Genomic DNA, 15,546 nt, shown 5'->3' with positions numbered 1-15,546 from the left:
ATATTCACGACAAGTGAATATCGCAAACCAAAATATAGAAAATCATCCTCGTACAATACTTTTCTGCAACAAAGCCTCCTCTATCTGATCCTACAAAATGAAATTCCGTCGTTTCCTGCTGAATAATCGGGGGCAACATCGACGAGACAAATCTGTTGCACGATCAAACATTGAATAATTCAACTGGAGTTTATCCTTGGTCGGTGTCTATGACGAGCGCGTTATGTCACGCGAAAATATATTGCGCGGCCGGACATACCAATACAAGAATCCTCATTACGTAAGTATGAATAGCCACGTTTTATTGTCTGGTTTTCGAATTTTGAACGAACCGTGTCGCGCGTCCACCGTGGAATCGGACTTTCACGTCGAGTATCCTCTCGAGCTAAACCCATTGCGTTCATTCAACAAGCATTCTACGGCGTAATTGTAGATTATCGTGTTGTTTCCCATATCCATCTCTTTCGATGTTTTTACGCTATTATCGTTTAAATATCATTTTCAATGCTCCAAGAACAATTAATTTTCACTTTCAAGTAAAAAAATGGGGACAGTATGAATATCGCACTCTTTGATCGAGTTATAGAATCAGACGTCATAAAAAGGTCTTCGTACACTTTGGGAAGGGCTACTTTGATACAAATAAAGTTGTATAACACGTTTATTAAAAATGTATATATATATATATATGTCGGGTTATCATTAGAATTTTGGGCGCGTAACAATTCTTCATTCGAATTAGCCATCGTTTTGCACAACAGAGATCATATTTACACGTATAAATAAGACTTTTACAAAGCTTAACGAATAATAAGTTTTACGAATGCTATTGACAATGTTCTTGGATTCAAAACGAATCCACGCTCAACGGGGAAAACTCTTTGTACAATAGAATATATTTTGAAACACAAAGTGACGTTAGCTGTGACCCTCGGTTACTTTCTGACTGACTGACTGACAAGACGATATCAGTGAACTCTCCAAGGTGATCACAAGAATAAAAGACTGATACGATCGCATTTGCCAATTGCATATTGACCGGGGATATCAACAAAATTCCAGGCGCTGTTACCAGGCAGACCCGCGTAGAGCCGACATTGCTCCTGGTCGGGGCTTGTTTGTTAATACAACGTGTGTCCCTCAATATCGGTACTTCTTCTGTCAGGTTAAAACGTTCATCCCGTGACCGTAGCTACGTTCGGCGACCAGTTGTGTCACCTCGAGCCCAAGTATAGGGGATCTTCCCAAAATTGCAAAAGAAAGGCCCGATGTCCCTGCATCTCCGACATGTACATTACAAAAATTATATTTCGATTATTTAACGTTCAACGTGTTAAAAATATTTGACACTGAGAGGGATAAATGAGCTACGTATTGATACGTGTTACATACGAAACGGCTCCCTTTCGTCGGCTTGCTACGAAACGCGTCGAATCTTTAATGAAATTTCGTGGAATCGTATCTCCATGAAGGCAACCCTTTTTTACAGAGTACATGAAAACTTTGGCGAGTCACTGTATTTATTTGCACTTTTACGGAAGTATTTCATCCACTGAAACGATTATTTTACAAGGTAGCGTACGATATAATTTAATCGTTTTCTCAGCAAACCGGAAAAACGCGTAATGGGTAGCTATGATTCAGAGAACCTTGACCAAGTTGAGAGTTGAAATGGAATAAATTGAATGGAATATTTGTTTTCATTTCCAATCGTTTAGCGACTAATTAATTAAAATGACGAATCATGTTCGTTAATTTGCTAATTGCAATCTTTATTGAACACTCGTCATCTCGTCATTGGATAATTAAAAAGAAAGAAATGATAAACAAAAAAGATATAAAATGATGTTCATTGATGAACCAACGAAAGAACGCAGTAAACGAGGTCGGCTTACAAAGTGGCCATTCATTATGAAAGCTAGACCAAAGCGTTTACGTATCAAACGCTGTACGCATGTCGTTCAATAGTAACCGCAAAATTGATTAAATACTCGGGACACGGTACATTAAAATTTATTACTAGTAAACGAAGCTGTGAAATTACTCCAATCCCCGATAATACTATTAAGCGTGACTAAATATCGATATATCTACTACATACATGTATATCGATCAGACATATCGCGACAATATTAGTCGTAGAAGCTAACGAACGGGCTTCGTGAATTGTGAATAAATTTCTACGATATCGTAAACTCAAAATAATTTCACTGTATTGCTATTGCTCCAATAAAATAATCGTCGAAGAACGTGTGCAACAATTCGTCGAAGATGCCTAGAACACAGGCAGAAGATCGCGATTTAGGTTTCCCACGGAATACTCGTTAAATCTGAAACTTTTTCTTGAAATATACGTAAGAAGTACTTGATCGTGCTTGAATTTGAATTGATCGCGATGCTTGAAAATTCACCAATTCTTACGATTCAGGACGCGCCCCGTGGGAACAGACGGCCGGTATCTATGCAAATGCTTGCGAAACTACCAAAAGCCTGACGAATTTCTCACGAGGCGAATCGTAAGGGAATCCAACCTCTTATACAGCTGTTCCTTGTTAGCCATGGCAATTAGCGAGAACGAACGGAAATTCGGCGACGTGGATCGCACGCATCAGCGACTCAGGTGGCGTCGAGACCAAGGGGAAGACGCAACGTGACCACGGCTCGAATAATAAACTTTCCGATTGCACGCCGATCCATTGTACTACCATCGGGAAGGACATACGTAGCATAATTTTTGGTACCGACCGAACGTTTGCTATGGTGTGACGCTCTTTCACCCCACGCCATTCTATTGGCTTGGAAACTAAGCGATTGCGGATTTTGACAATGCCACCTAATGACAAAATCCAATATTTACACCGAGCTATAATCAGAAAAATGGCTTAACTCTCTATAATTGAAATTTTATTTCTTTATGGGAATAACAATGATTTTAATAATACATATTATAAAATAAATTAATAGGATCATTGCAAGAAAATTATTTATTAAATATACATTGATATATATACGTATTCCAACATCATCACGCCACTTTCACGGTCCTCGGCAGACTTCCAAACTCAAACGTCGAGCGGAAAGCGTATCAACACGCGCAATAACGTTCGAAGGAAGCCATTATCCGATCGTAAAAGTTGAGCGCGAAGAACGAGGATGATCGAGTGGAAGTAAAGCGAAGAGTAAACGAGCAACGAGTTCATCTCGCGAGATTTCCAGGATAGACGCGAGGAAAACGATGGGATAGCAGGTATCGAGTGTCGGAGAGGCGACGACGCGGTGTTATTCGCTTTTCACACGAAATACCAGCCTGCAATCCTTTTGTTACGAGCGATAAAACGCGCAGTGTAGTTTCGGCATCGTTTAATAGGGAAGGGAAACGCGGTTGCTTGCTCGCGGCGCAAATCAACTCGTTTCTATCGCAACCGACTAACGAATGGCTAACCATACATCGAACATGCTATCCAATGGGTCGATTGAATCGCTCGCAGCAAATTCATCGGTCACGATTTGCGAAAGTCGATTCGCGATGGACTCCTAACGCGATACTTACAGCGCTGTACAGGTACAAATTTAAATTCCGCCGCGTTCTTTTCATCGTTTCTGACTCAGTCGTATTTTTCTAACGTTGAAAGCTATCCCAAGTTCGAACAAAATATGACAAACGTCTTATCGATATATTAGGTCGTCCGAAAAGTTTCTTTCGTTTTGTAAGGAAATAATGGATGCATATTTTCCGTTTTATATTATTTCATCGAATTACGTATGATCCATTTTGTTCTATCAAAATAAAGATTACAACGTTCGACAGATTAGGTTTCGTGTTTGTATAAAGATGCGACCTTTTTAAAAACGGGTCTGTAAAAGAAAGACACTTTCCGGACAAGCTAATATTAGCGTGATTCCTCCCGTCGATTTTATGTTAAATATTTCCTTAAAGCGTCGCGAATCCGATTGTTTGGTCAAAATGATACTGACATTGAAATATAGAAATACGGATATCGTAACAGCGTTAAGTTGTGTATCTTGTGAACTGTTGAGAAAGTTGAATATTTATCTTCTACTATGCATATACCGAAAGTATTTGGATAGTTGCCATAAAATATTTTTATTGAATATATCGCGTGTATATTATGCGAAGCTCTTTGAAATTTCGTTAGCAGAAAGTTGAAACACGAAATTCGTAATATACAATGTCAGACTATATCGCGTCCAAAATCAATCACTGCTCAAGGCTATTGGTGACCGTAACACCCTCCACTATAATGCTTTATTACTTTATCGTTCTATTTCATCTCTTTTCTCTCGCATTTGTCTTACCTCGTGTTCATTTCCCAGACACAGAAGGCAAGGTTGCACGCTGTCTGTCTAACAAGTATCAGGTAACAATCGAAACGCGTATAGAGGTTGCGAAGGACTGGATCAACCGTGAGTTGTCATTACGATCGAACATCGCAAATACAATAACGAAAATACTCTCGTTTGTAACAGCAGAAAGCTAAGACCTAGTGATGCATACGAATATGGAAAAATTATTCGCTACGTTGTTCTTAACAACGCGCTTCAAGCTTGTGAAAATCGCTGATATCGCGAGTAATCGCCGATAGAAAATCTTCGTAAGAGTGGTTTTTATTACGAACTCTGGAAATTTGCGAGTTGCCGCGAACCAGCCGAAACATCGTCGCCGTTGCGACCGGCGACAGTGGCGTACACGCAGGCTAAGTCCCAAGAGAGGAGATTCGACGTTCGTTTTTCGTCCCGCCAAGGAAAACCGCAAGGTGCCTCGCCCCGTTCCACGCGTCTAAAGATATCAGCTTAACAAGAACGACGGGAAAAAAGAGTAATGCTCGTGACTCTGAGCGACCGTGCCAGCCAGCCAGGCAACCAGGACAAAGTGACGAACACAGGGCGTGAAACGGCTGCCCGTAAAACAACGAACCAGCCTTTCTTTTAATTTGTAACCGGATAAAGCTAGATCGGTGCGCGAACGTGCAAATTAATTGAATCTGTAATTGAAGGTAATTAAAACTTATTAATATCGACGCTGTTACCAGATACTAGGAGGATGCCCGCGTTAATTATAGTAATCGAGAGAACCAAGAGCGTCTAGTCGTAGCGAAGAAAAGCCAGTTTATTAACGGCAAAGTGAATTCTGCTAAATCTCCGCGCATCAAGCTCCTCGCCTATTATGCTCGTTGCTATCGCGAGTAATTCGTAGACTGAAAGATTTATTTGTCACTGTCAGTCACGTGGGGGGCGGGATTTACGAGAAACGCATGAGAAAACATGGTATTCTTCAAGATTCTCGTTTATCTAGCGATATGGGATTTGCCTTTGGATATAATGCATGATCATATAAATAATGTAAATAATTAAATTAATATACTCATAGACAAACAAGGATACAGTAGAACGACAATTATCTCAACTTGTGTCGGGGGATGAGCTTCATACAGCCGGAATTGATAATAATCATGTACATAATAATCATATTGCCAGTAATGAAAAAGTCAATGTTGATCTCTCGACAAATGGCAACAAATATTACGACGTCTGTGCACAAATAAACATTCTTGAACTAAATGCATAAAGTATGGTCGATCAAAGATCGAAAGATTACCGTGTTTTTTCCGAGCTGCTCGATTATCTTTAGAAGGAGTTCATAAGAATCGGAGCAACAACTCGATAAGAATCGACTCGTTTATAACTGGAGGACCGAGGATAAAAGACGAGGAACGCTCGCACGTTCAGGTAACAGAGTGTTCAAAGAGACAGAGAGCGAAGTAAATCGGTTGGACGAGCTACGGAGCATCCGATTGGAAAATCAGATCGATCAAAGGAGCCACGTGCTTTCCACGTACAGCCAGCTTCGACAGCGGGTTATTCATCGCCGACGATGCAACAAGATTTACATTATCCAGAAGGGCAGATCGTGGCAAAGATATCCGACGAAATTCTCGATCACTGAACCAGCGTGTTCTCCTTTTTCGCGTAATTTATGCAAAGCTTATTCGCACCGATGTCTCGTAACTGTGCACTATTAATATCCCTGGCACGCGAGGACAGAAGCGAAACCGGGGAAAGAAAAAAAGAAATAAGAAAAGAAAGCGAGGAAAGAAGAAGAAGAGGAAGAGGAAGAAAGAGAAGGAAAAAAGAAAGAGGAGAAAAGAAGAGGGCAAAGAGCACGCTCGACAGATTTGTTCGGAGTGTTTCTCTTTAACAGTACACGTTACTGTACCGTGACCAGCCGTTTTCCATCTGGCGTTACTGCATTACCCCGCGGAAGACTGCGCGCCTTTACGATTTCTTACTCCGAGAAACGGTCACATTCTTTCTTCGGCAAGTGTAACGATATCGTATGAAAAACGGAAGAACGGGACGAAGAAACGAGAAAACAGCGCATGTACTTCTTCGGCAAGGAATTTACTAAGGCTGCAAGCGGATAAACACTTGTTGTTCCACAGTTTTATTCATTTAAGACGTACATACATATGTATTAGTCTTAGAGATCTACAATCTTGGAAGATAGTTTTAGATATTAAATTTAGAAAAATAATGTACTCGCACGAGTTTTTGTATTTGTTGGAATTGCGTTTGAGTTAAGGAAAAATTACATAAATATATACAAGCTGGTATAATTGTATCATCAAAGGGGTTAATAAATATAATAAATTCATCAAGGGCGATGGTTATAAATCATAACTTGTAACGAATTTAAAAGTTTCGAGAATACTCCAATGAAATAATTACAACAATACTCTCCAATTTCGTAATAACAGTAAGTAGCTGGCAATTTTCTACGATCCGGACCATGACATTTCTTCGCCTTTTCTCGACCATCTTTGCACGAACTTAAATTTCCCGCCACGTTAGAAACCGTGACACGAGCAAACAAAGCAGAATAATCAAGAATACACGGGCAAAGACAATGGGCGCAAAAAAGAGGACAGCTCTCCTTAACAGTTACGGTATATATGGATTCTAAGCAGATCCTCGTTTACAACTTTCTAACTATCTCTGCCATTGTAACGTAACACGATTCACACGAGACAGAGGTGAATCAGTATCGAAGGCGGTAACGCGAACTTCATAGAGCTCGAACGGAGAGAAGAAAGTATGACGTGACCCAGAAAAATATTAGTCGCGGAGTAACGCGCGCTAAGGTTCGAGGATTGATCAAGTTGGCCGTGCACGAAGAAAGGAAGGAAATGAGACGAAAGTGAACGAAACGAACATTCATGTAGAAATATACAAATAGAAATAAATAATTTATTCTTTATTAATCCTGCTGTGATCTTTGAATATTTTTATAGTTCGATGTCGTTTGCGTTTCTACCCAGAGGAAGACTTGTGACGTTTTAAGAAAATGTCGAACGTGAACGTGTATAAACAGGGAAATGCTTATTTGTAAAAAGCCAACTGGTATAATTAATACTAATTAATTGCGATGCTACCATAACCGTGTTGCGAAGATTTCTATTTCTACTTTTTCTTTTTTATCGAATTTAAAAATATATTTCTTGTACTTTGAAAAGCACTATAGAACGGCTCTCAAACGTTTATTTCGAAAAATATATTTATCAATAATTACAAACTAAACTAGATTGAATTTAGCATAAAATACAATGTACAAGAAATGTATCTTTGAATCCTACGTTATGGAAGAAAAGATAGAAATAAGATTTTTCATAATGCAATTAGTTCAATTTATGTTTCAGTTGTATAAGTAAGAGCGAACACATTGAAACATACAAAATATTTCTACCAGCTTGAAGTGCATCTTAATATCTCCAACGATTCCTTTTTTCATTTATATGAAATTTTCGAATTTTTTGTCTATATTATTTTTAATAATTCTACACTGCCACTCGTGAGCGTTTGAAGACGAAGGAAACGAAGATCGCTGGAACACGAGATAAGAGGAGGTTGCAAACGCGACTTCGTGTATTTTATAAAGGAGCTTCTTGTTCCGCGGTGTAATTATATTTTAAGAGAGCAATTTCTGGAAACTCGTCGACAGGCTACCGCAGGAAGTCGTTAATATTGGGAAGTATTTCCTAACGATTTCGCAGTATGTTTCTTAATGACCGTGGAGTCCGAACAGAATTGCAGTCAGACACGGAAACTCCTTATTCGCATTGACAGGAGATTGAATTAAGAATTCCTGACGCGTTCTAATAGTTATCTAGTCGATCGGGAATGTAAATTTACGTATTGAATAAAATTTACAGTAATATTCTTTGCGAAAATATATCTTAATCGTCATTTAGATCAATATGTAGATTATTTCTTGAAAGATAAGTTTCCTTAAGATTTGATAAATGAAATAAAATTAAGTAAAATTCTATCCTTCATATAGCATCGACCAAGCACATTTGACTCTCCTGCGGCTGTCTTTTTTTTTGTATCGGTCTTAATTTAATGTTAACCGAGAAAAGGACTTTTAATGTTGCAAGGAAATCGAAAAATCATGTATATTAATAACGATTGTTTTCATATTATCCTCGAATTTAAACAAATGTTAAAAAAAGAATGAATAAAAGATAGCAATTTACATAAATGTAATGGGAGATCAAAGAAGATGGTAAAATTTTATCGAAATCGTAAACAAAAATAGTATCCGTCGTAGATTATATATTTCCAACAGTGAATCACTTTGTTTTTTTTTTTTTTACAAAGTTTATCTAATCAAATACGTGATTTTTACGCGAAATTTCTAAGACGTACCTTGTTTCGCTTTATCATTTTCCTTAAAAATATAATTTTTATCAAGAACGTTAAGTATATTAAGAATATTCTTCCGATTATCCAGCTGCAAACAATTTTATCGATATACAGAAGCGAAGAAATCAGTTGAGCAAACAACCTCCACGATGAAAATCTCCAAATCACGTGCTAACGAAACCTTCCACGAGATGTTTCTTCTTGTATGTCGCTGTTGGCGATAATGCGTAAAAGAATAAACGCAACACGCATACGACAGGCGTAAATGAACTGGCTTTACAAAAGCCGAAAGGTTAAAAAGACGAAAGATATGTTAGAATAATAAATACTTTGCAGAAGCTGTCCAATTCCAAAGAATTAAAGCGTTTAAAAGTAAGGAAGGAAATATTAAACAAGTCCTTGAAATTCCTTATCATAACCACGATAAAACCACGATTAATTCCGCTGCAGCTGTCGAATTTTTACGACGCAATTTCAATTTCGTTCCAATAAACAGAAGAAGCCTTCATTCGTAACTGGTAAATGGACGTCTATAAAACTCTAAGAATTTCTATTTTTGTGCTCATCTGGAAAGTACGCGTTGTGAAGTTATTGATCGATGTAATTTAATCGTTATTAATACATGTATAAGTAATAATACCATCCTTCGTAAATTTCTAAACATTTCTACGCTATAATACGATGTACGCGTAAAACGATCACTATACCGATTACTTTTAATGAATGATCTATTTTTTACAAAAAATCTTCACATAAGATTGAAATAAGAAGATACGTGTATTAACAACGATTTAATGGAAAATGTCTGAAAATAAAATATTCGCATTAACGCAACGTCAATACTTTGTGGGTTTAATGGGAATGCAGATACGGAACGATTTGTCGAAAAGCAACAGATAATCCAGCACAGCATGCAGCTTCTACGACGTCTTAATCTGAACGCGTGTAAGATCGATCATAAAGCTAGCAATCTGGAAAAGCAATTCTGTCCTTCGCGAAGTGCTAGATACGTGTATCCGCGAACGCTTTAAATCGCATTTGGGTCACGTTGGATATCGCCTTCGGTTTCGCACTTCGTCTCCATTTGTGGCAACTCGCTCGAATTTAACCGCGCGTCTACATTTTCCTGAAATGCGTCGTTAAAACGCAACGTTTCTCGTTTTTGCTCTACCCCGCCAGTAATACGAAATATTCGCGTACGTAGCCACACCGAAGTGCGATCTAATAATTGTACAATTGTAATAATTGCAGTATCAATTAGTTAGCTTCCATTGGTACGAAATAAATTTCCCTTAATAACGTTCTTATGTTATAGTCGAGTTCCATCGCAACGGGAATGTCTCCTTTCTGTGCAAAAGAATGCCGAGTTACAAGGAATTGCGAAGAATGTATCGCAATTCCGAGATTCTTTCCCGAACGCTAAGGCCTGGTAATATGAGTCACGCTGCAATGGCAAGCAACACTCTTGAAAATCTTACTAATGAGGCTCGATACTAAAATATACAGAGGATCTCTACCGTAACGAGATCTTGATTTTATACGTGATAAAATGATTATCAAATTTAATTGCTCTGGTGCAATAGGATAGGATAAATCTTAGCTTAAGAATTACGAACGAATGGTTGAGTTTGTTGCGTGATATTAAAATTTACGCTTGTACCTCGTTTTAGTCGTGGCATATGCAATAAAAATGTTAGTCGTGTACTCGAGCGAATCATATCATTTAAGAGGAAGAACTTTTAATTTTGTAGAAAATTTTAATCCAAGTGAGCGTACGTTCTATGTATTGCGTATCTTCGCGTTATATTTCCAGAATTGTTCTTGTACAACAGAATAATTTTGTAAAACGGATGCTCTTATATTCCAAAGCTACATTTACGCGATATACTTTGTATAGAAACTATAGAATATAGATCTTCTAGATATATGGCTCTGCTGACTCGAGATTCTTACACCATACGAGGTCTTAGCTATCATTCTGAAAGTGTTAGTACGTTTCAACGAAGACAATTCGCAGTATGTTCGGGATAAAAAGGGGAAATGAATGCAGAATCTCCGATGCATATTTAGATCTATGGTAATTGATATTCGCCTAAATACGTATAACAAAGAGTATCGACTTTAATCAATTCTTCTAATCTACTCTAATTAACTCGTATTTCGTATGAAAAATAGAAAGTTTGCTGAAAAATAGCCTGTGTAAATGTATCTATGTTAACCTTTGAGTGTAAACGCGTACCGAGCTCTGACATGAAAAGCTTGCGTTCATACACTAAGGATTAAATATGATATTTATTATTTTTACAATTTTATCTAGCTTACGACTTGATCGAACGTAATTCGTAATAAAGTAATAAGACACGATAAGTTAAGTGACCGAGAAATATTTACCAGCTTACAATTTATAAAAAAGATATTCAAGCTTTACCTATATTTTAGATTGATTGTCCATCCTCTGGATACGTTCCCCTCTGAAACAATAATAAAAACGAGTTTCTCATTCAATTACATTGGTAATAAAATATTAAAAGAATTTACATACGAGAAGAATTTTAGAAGTATTTCAAACAAATTCTACTATAAAACCCGTAAAAGAAATTGTTCTCGTTACGCTTAACGAACAGTTGCTCGTAATTTCGCTTGGACTAAAACTAGCGGAGTTCCTTGTTAGAAATTCATAAAAAAAAAAGAGACGATTGCCGGGTAACGCGATTTTAAATAGCAAGGAAGATTAGGAAAGAAGTATGTCATAACAAATTTATTGAATCTAACTATAGACGAGACTGTGCGTTTCACCGAGATGCTCAATTGCTAATTAAAATACCGAACAAAGCAAAAATAAATGCGACCACCGAAGCAAATAACAAACAGACGGAGCCTTTTTTCTAGATACTCGGCCAGATATTCGCATGTGAATTAAATTTGAGCATTTAAAACTCGAGGTTAAATGCATAATTATTAACTATGTAAATAAAGTGGTATTATCAGTAGCTTGAATTATAGAGTAAATATGTTTGCTAGTTTTTGATCAACGCGTTTCAAAACATTTTGCATCTACAAAGATGCTAACCTCTTTACAAACAATTAAGAGAATTCTATTTCGTAAATTTTATTTACTATTATTTGAATAAATTTCAACTTTTATTTCGTTATTACGTCGTAGATTACACAAATGCGATGGATAAGTTGAAAATATTCAATCGAAGATAACGTTATATCTTCTAAATACTTTTAAATGTTTTTATGCAAAATAGTAGAAAAAAACTCTCATTTAAACGAATCATTTAATCACATCGTTATGCAATTTCCTTCTAACTTGCTTAAAAGTCTTGAAACTAACGTCTATTTTCCATCCATAGCAAATGAAAGAATTAAATTACATGTGAAGCAATTAACAATACAATTACAGAATAAACGGCATGTTTTATTGAATAATAAGATAACACTTTTCCTAAATTTCATTATACGATCAGTTTCATGAACTGAATTAAATTTCCATTTACTTTCAATAACTCACATATTCATTACAATCACATACGATCGAGATGTACAATCTTGAAAGAAGAGTAAATAGCGAATAATATTTGCACGATGTAAATAAACAAAATCATTATAAACGTGTCATACCTATTTTCCGTACTAACTGATGAATATTATATTAGATCAAATTATATGTAACGAGTATAATCTTTAACATTTTTCATAGGCAATTAACATCATTTTTCCAACCAATTGAAACCACGTATATTTATCCCTTAGTTAAAATATCTTATCTGAATTTCTTTTTCATTTTTTAAGATACGTTGAAATACTTACTACCGGAAAAGGAAGAAAAGTATAGAATTCATATACAAAAGTGTAAGAGTTCATTATTACGAGCATTAGTTGACTATGAATTCTATCTCAAAAAATGATTAAATTTCGGATTTGTTTTTGTTAGTTTATACAAATCAATTAAAAGTAAAATCAGCTCTTATAAATACAAATAGATCTATCGCTTCAACTCGAGCAATGGGATAAGCAATAATACGTAGGAAATAAATTTTTTTCTTCATAAAATTCCACGTACTAACTGAGTGAACATAATTTTCATAAAGTAATCAATTCCGTTGACATTTTTCGTAATAGAGAGTAGTATCCGGCAGTTTGATCATTCGGCGCAAACGTCTTGTAACATTCAGCGCAAGGTTGCGGTCGCTCCCTCTCACTCGGCTTCAGAAGCGCTGCTTAAGGCTGAATTAATTAGGTAAGAAACACGCATGAGAGAATCGTTAATGTTTCGGCCGCGAAACGGCACAGCGGGAAACAGCGGCGTTTTTCTTCATCGGCGAGAAAACGCATCTGTGTGCGTTCGACGCACGTGGAAAAATATAACGTAATAACCCAAGGAGGAAGAGCAGCCCACTTACAGCGTACAATTAAGCATTGTGACTGAATTATTCGACAAGAATACCCTGTACCGTTCGTTAACTGTGTAATTAGCCAATAGTTAATTGCCCGGGTTCGCATGAGCTGCTTCACTCGCCTCGGAAGCGTATTAACCCTTTACACTCCGATTTTGTCCCGGCTAAACTTTTCGATGGTAGCTCCGATGTTTTTTGCACACATGTATAATGAAATTTCAGTTTCAAACGATATGTTGTATTCCTTCCACGAAGTTATATATTTATAGTTTGAAATTTTGATCATCGTGTACTTTATTATTAATCACCAACCGTCTTGAATAATAAAAGCATAACTTCCTGTAAAGAATAAAGTATATCGTGTGTGTACATATATATAATATTTATTAATAATTATTAATTTAACTGATTTAGATTAGAATAAAATAGGAAATTAACAAAAAGTTCTTATAATCATGAAATATTAAAAATTAAGAAAGACAAATATAATCGAAGTTAGGTCTGTTTTAGTCTTTGTAAATGTAAATATGATATAACTTGTTTTCAGTAAAAATAATAGAAAATTTTTAAATAAAGAAATTACTTTGTACAAGAAATTAACAATTAAATATTCCCTTGATCTTCGCCCGTTATATATGACGCTCGCATATTATGTATATATGTTGTGTACTTTATGATTTTGTGCTAAAATTTTATCACATACAATGGAATTATTAAATTATAATTAATTATGAAATGTACCTCATTTACAGCATATATATCTTCAGGAATGTAAGTCATTTAAAGGATAGAGAACATAAAAATACCTTTTGTTGGCAGTTCATAATTTTATTGAAGTAAACGTCCCTGCACCCCTCATAATGGATACAGAGAAGGGAATAATTTTATGATGGTTTTATGACCATTGGCATCTTTTTAGTTTCCGCATTATTCTCTCTTTATTGCTCAATTCATATTTTGTCGGAAATTCTATGGTACAATTATTACTGCTGTAGCTGAAAGATGTACTGAAAGTATAATAACCATTGTGTATGCCTGGGTGGAGTACTTCATGCACAAAGGGTTAATTCATAACACGATAGTTTTCTATCTTCCTCTCTGTGTTTTCTTATTTTATAAAAGGACATTTGTAATGTCAAACACTAAAGCGCGGAAAAAAGGACGTATTCAAGGACAGAAAAACCGTGGCGGGAAAATTGGAATGCAAAGGACACGTGTACACCTCGACGCGCCACGATTATCGTTGACCAACAAGCTGACAGGAACGTACCGATCAAGCTGTCTCTTTAAGGTGGTTTACATGATTCGAGCGCCGTTTGACATAAAAGAAGCTACCCTTTTCAAAATTACGTTATATTTACGTTATAGTTACGTTATATTTACATTTTTTGCACGTATTTCGTTCAGGTCGTTTCGATTACGTTGGAAAGTATTCGTTGCTCTACATTCATTTACTGGTACGGCTTGTGATGCGGCATTGCTTCAATGATAGGCTCCAAATTTAATTATCGATTCTGTTAATAACGTTCGTTAAATAATAGTATAACATATCAATCGTTTAACTTGATACATTCTATGCCTGAAATATCAAATCTTTTTGTCTTGTATTGATAATTAACGATAAATGTGAACGCACATATTACATAATACGTTATTATGGAAAAACAGATTAAACAACAACACGAATATAAATAAAGTGAAAAAGAAAGCTCTGAGACGAATCTCTTTTATTTTCAGATCCTGTATCGAACCATAATTAGTCGAAATTTCGAAAAGTAAAGTTAAGAGACAGCTCATGGACATCGCGTAACCTCGACAAATCTTCGATATACTAAAAGGATATGTTTCGTGCATGCATGTGCTATTTTTTGCGGAAATGAATGTGCCGAAAGGTAAGAGACGATATTGTCACCGAATCGATACGGGATGTTGGAAATTACAAAGAAACGTGCTATTTCTCTGTCATTCGGTACATTTAGAATGCAAGAGCGTATGTCATTTAAATAACGCCCACTTTTAACTTGAGAAGGTGAGAGTAACAATTCAAAGTATAATCTTCGATCGACGTTAATCACTTGTACAATTGGGAACATTGTTATCACTATGTGGTAGAACGATTAAACAACTATCATCTCGCCAAATATACGCGATAAAAAGACCTTATAAAATCGTAAAATTGATGAAATTTTAATGTATAACAGCATCGCAAGAATTTTATCCTGCGCGCGAATAAATATAAATTACGCTTACCTACTTTATCGAATACTCGGATTTTCTTAGCGGACCTGCGAATAAACACAGGAAGCACAATAACACTATGTCACATGAACGAATATTCGTAAGAACCACTTAAAACAACGATGCAATCACCTCACGAAACGTCACACTCACTTTAGTCGGGCGGCCATTTTGCTACACACAA

The 15,546-nt window shown here is 36.3% G+C and overlaps 1 protein-coding gene across 2 annotated transcripts in view; it reads right to left on the bottom strand.

The window, feature by feature from the left end:
• LOC122568191 (tyrosine-protein kinase CSK) overlaps positions 1–15,546 on the bottom strand; it is a 27,666-nt gene extending 12,120 nt beyond the window's left edge. Inside the window, exons 1-2 of one of the 2 annotated variants that reach the window (XM_043727642.1) lie at positions 15,375–15,546; positions 11,150–11,192 (exon numbers count right to left, since the gene is read on the bottom strand). The gene's annotated coding sequence lies outside the window, so the exon portion shown is untranslated. The remainder of the gene's footprint in view (positions 1–11,149; positions 11,193–15,374) is intronic. The other variant, XM_043727643.1, reaches the window with a different exon arrangement.

This window comes from Bombus pyrosoma, linkage group LG6 (genome assembly GCF_014825855.1).
Source record: "Bombus pyrosoma isolate SC7728 linkage group LG6, ASM1482585v1, whole genome shotgun sequence".
NCBI classification, from domain to species: domain Eukaryota; kingdom Metazoa; phylum Arthropoda; class Insecta; order Hymenoptera; family Apidae; genus Bombus; species Bombus pyrosoma.
This window is presented reverse-complemented; position numbering and strand designations above follow the sequence as displayed.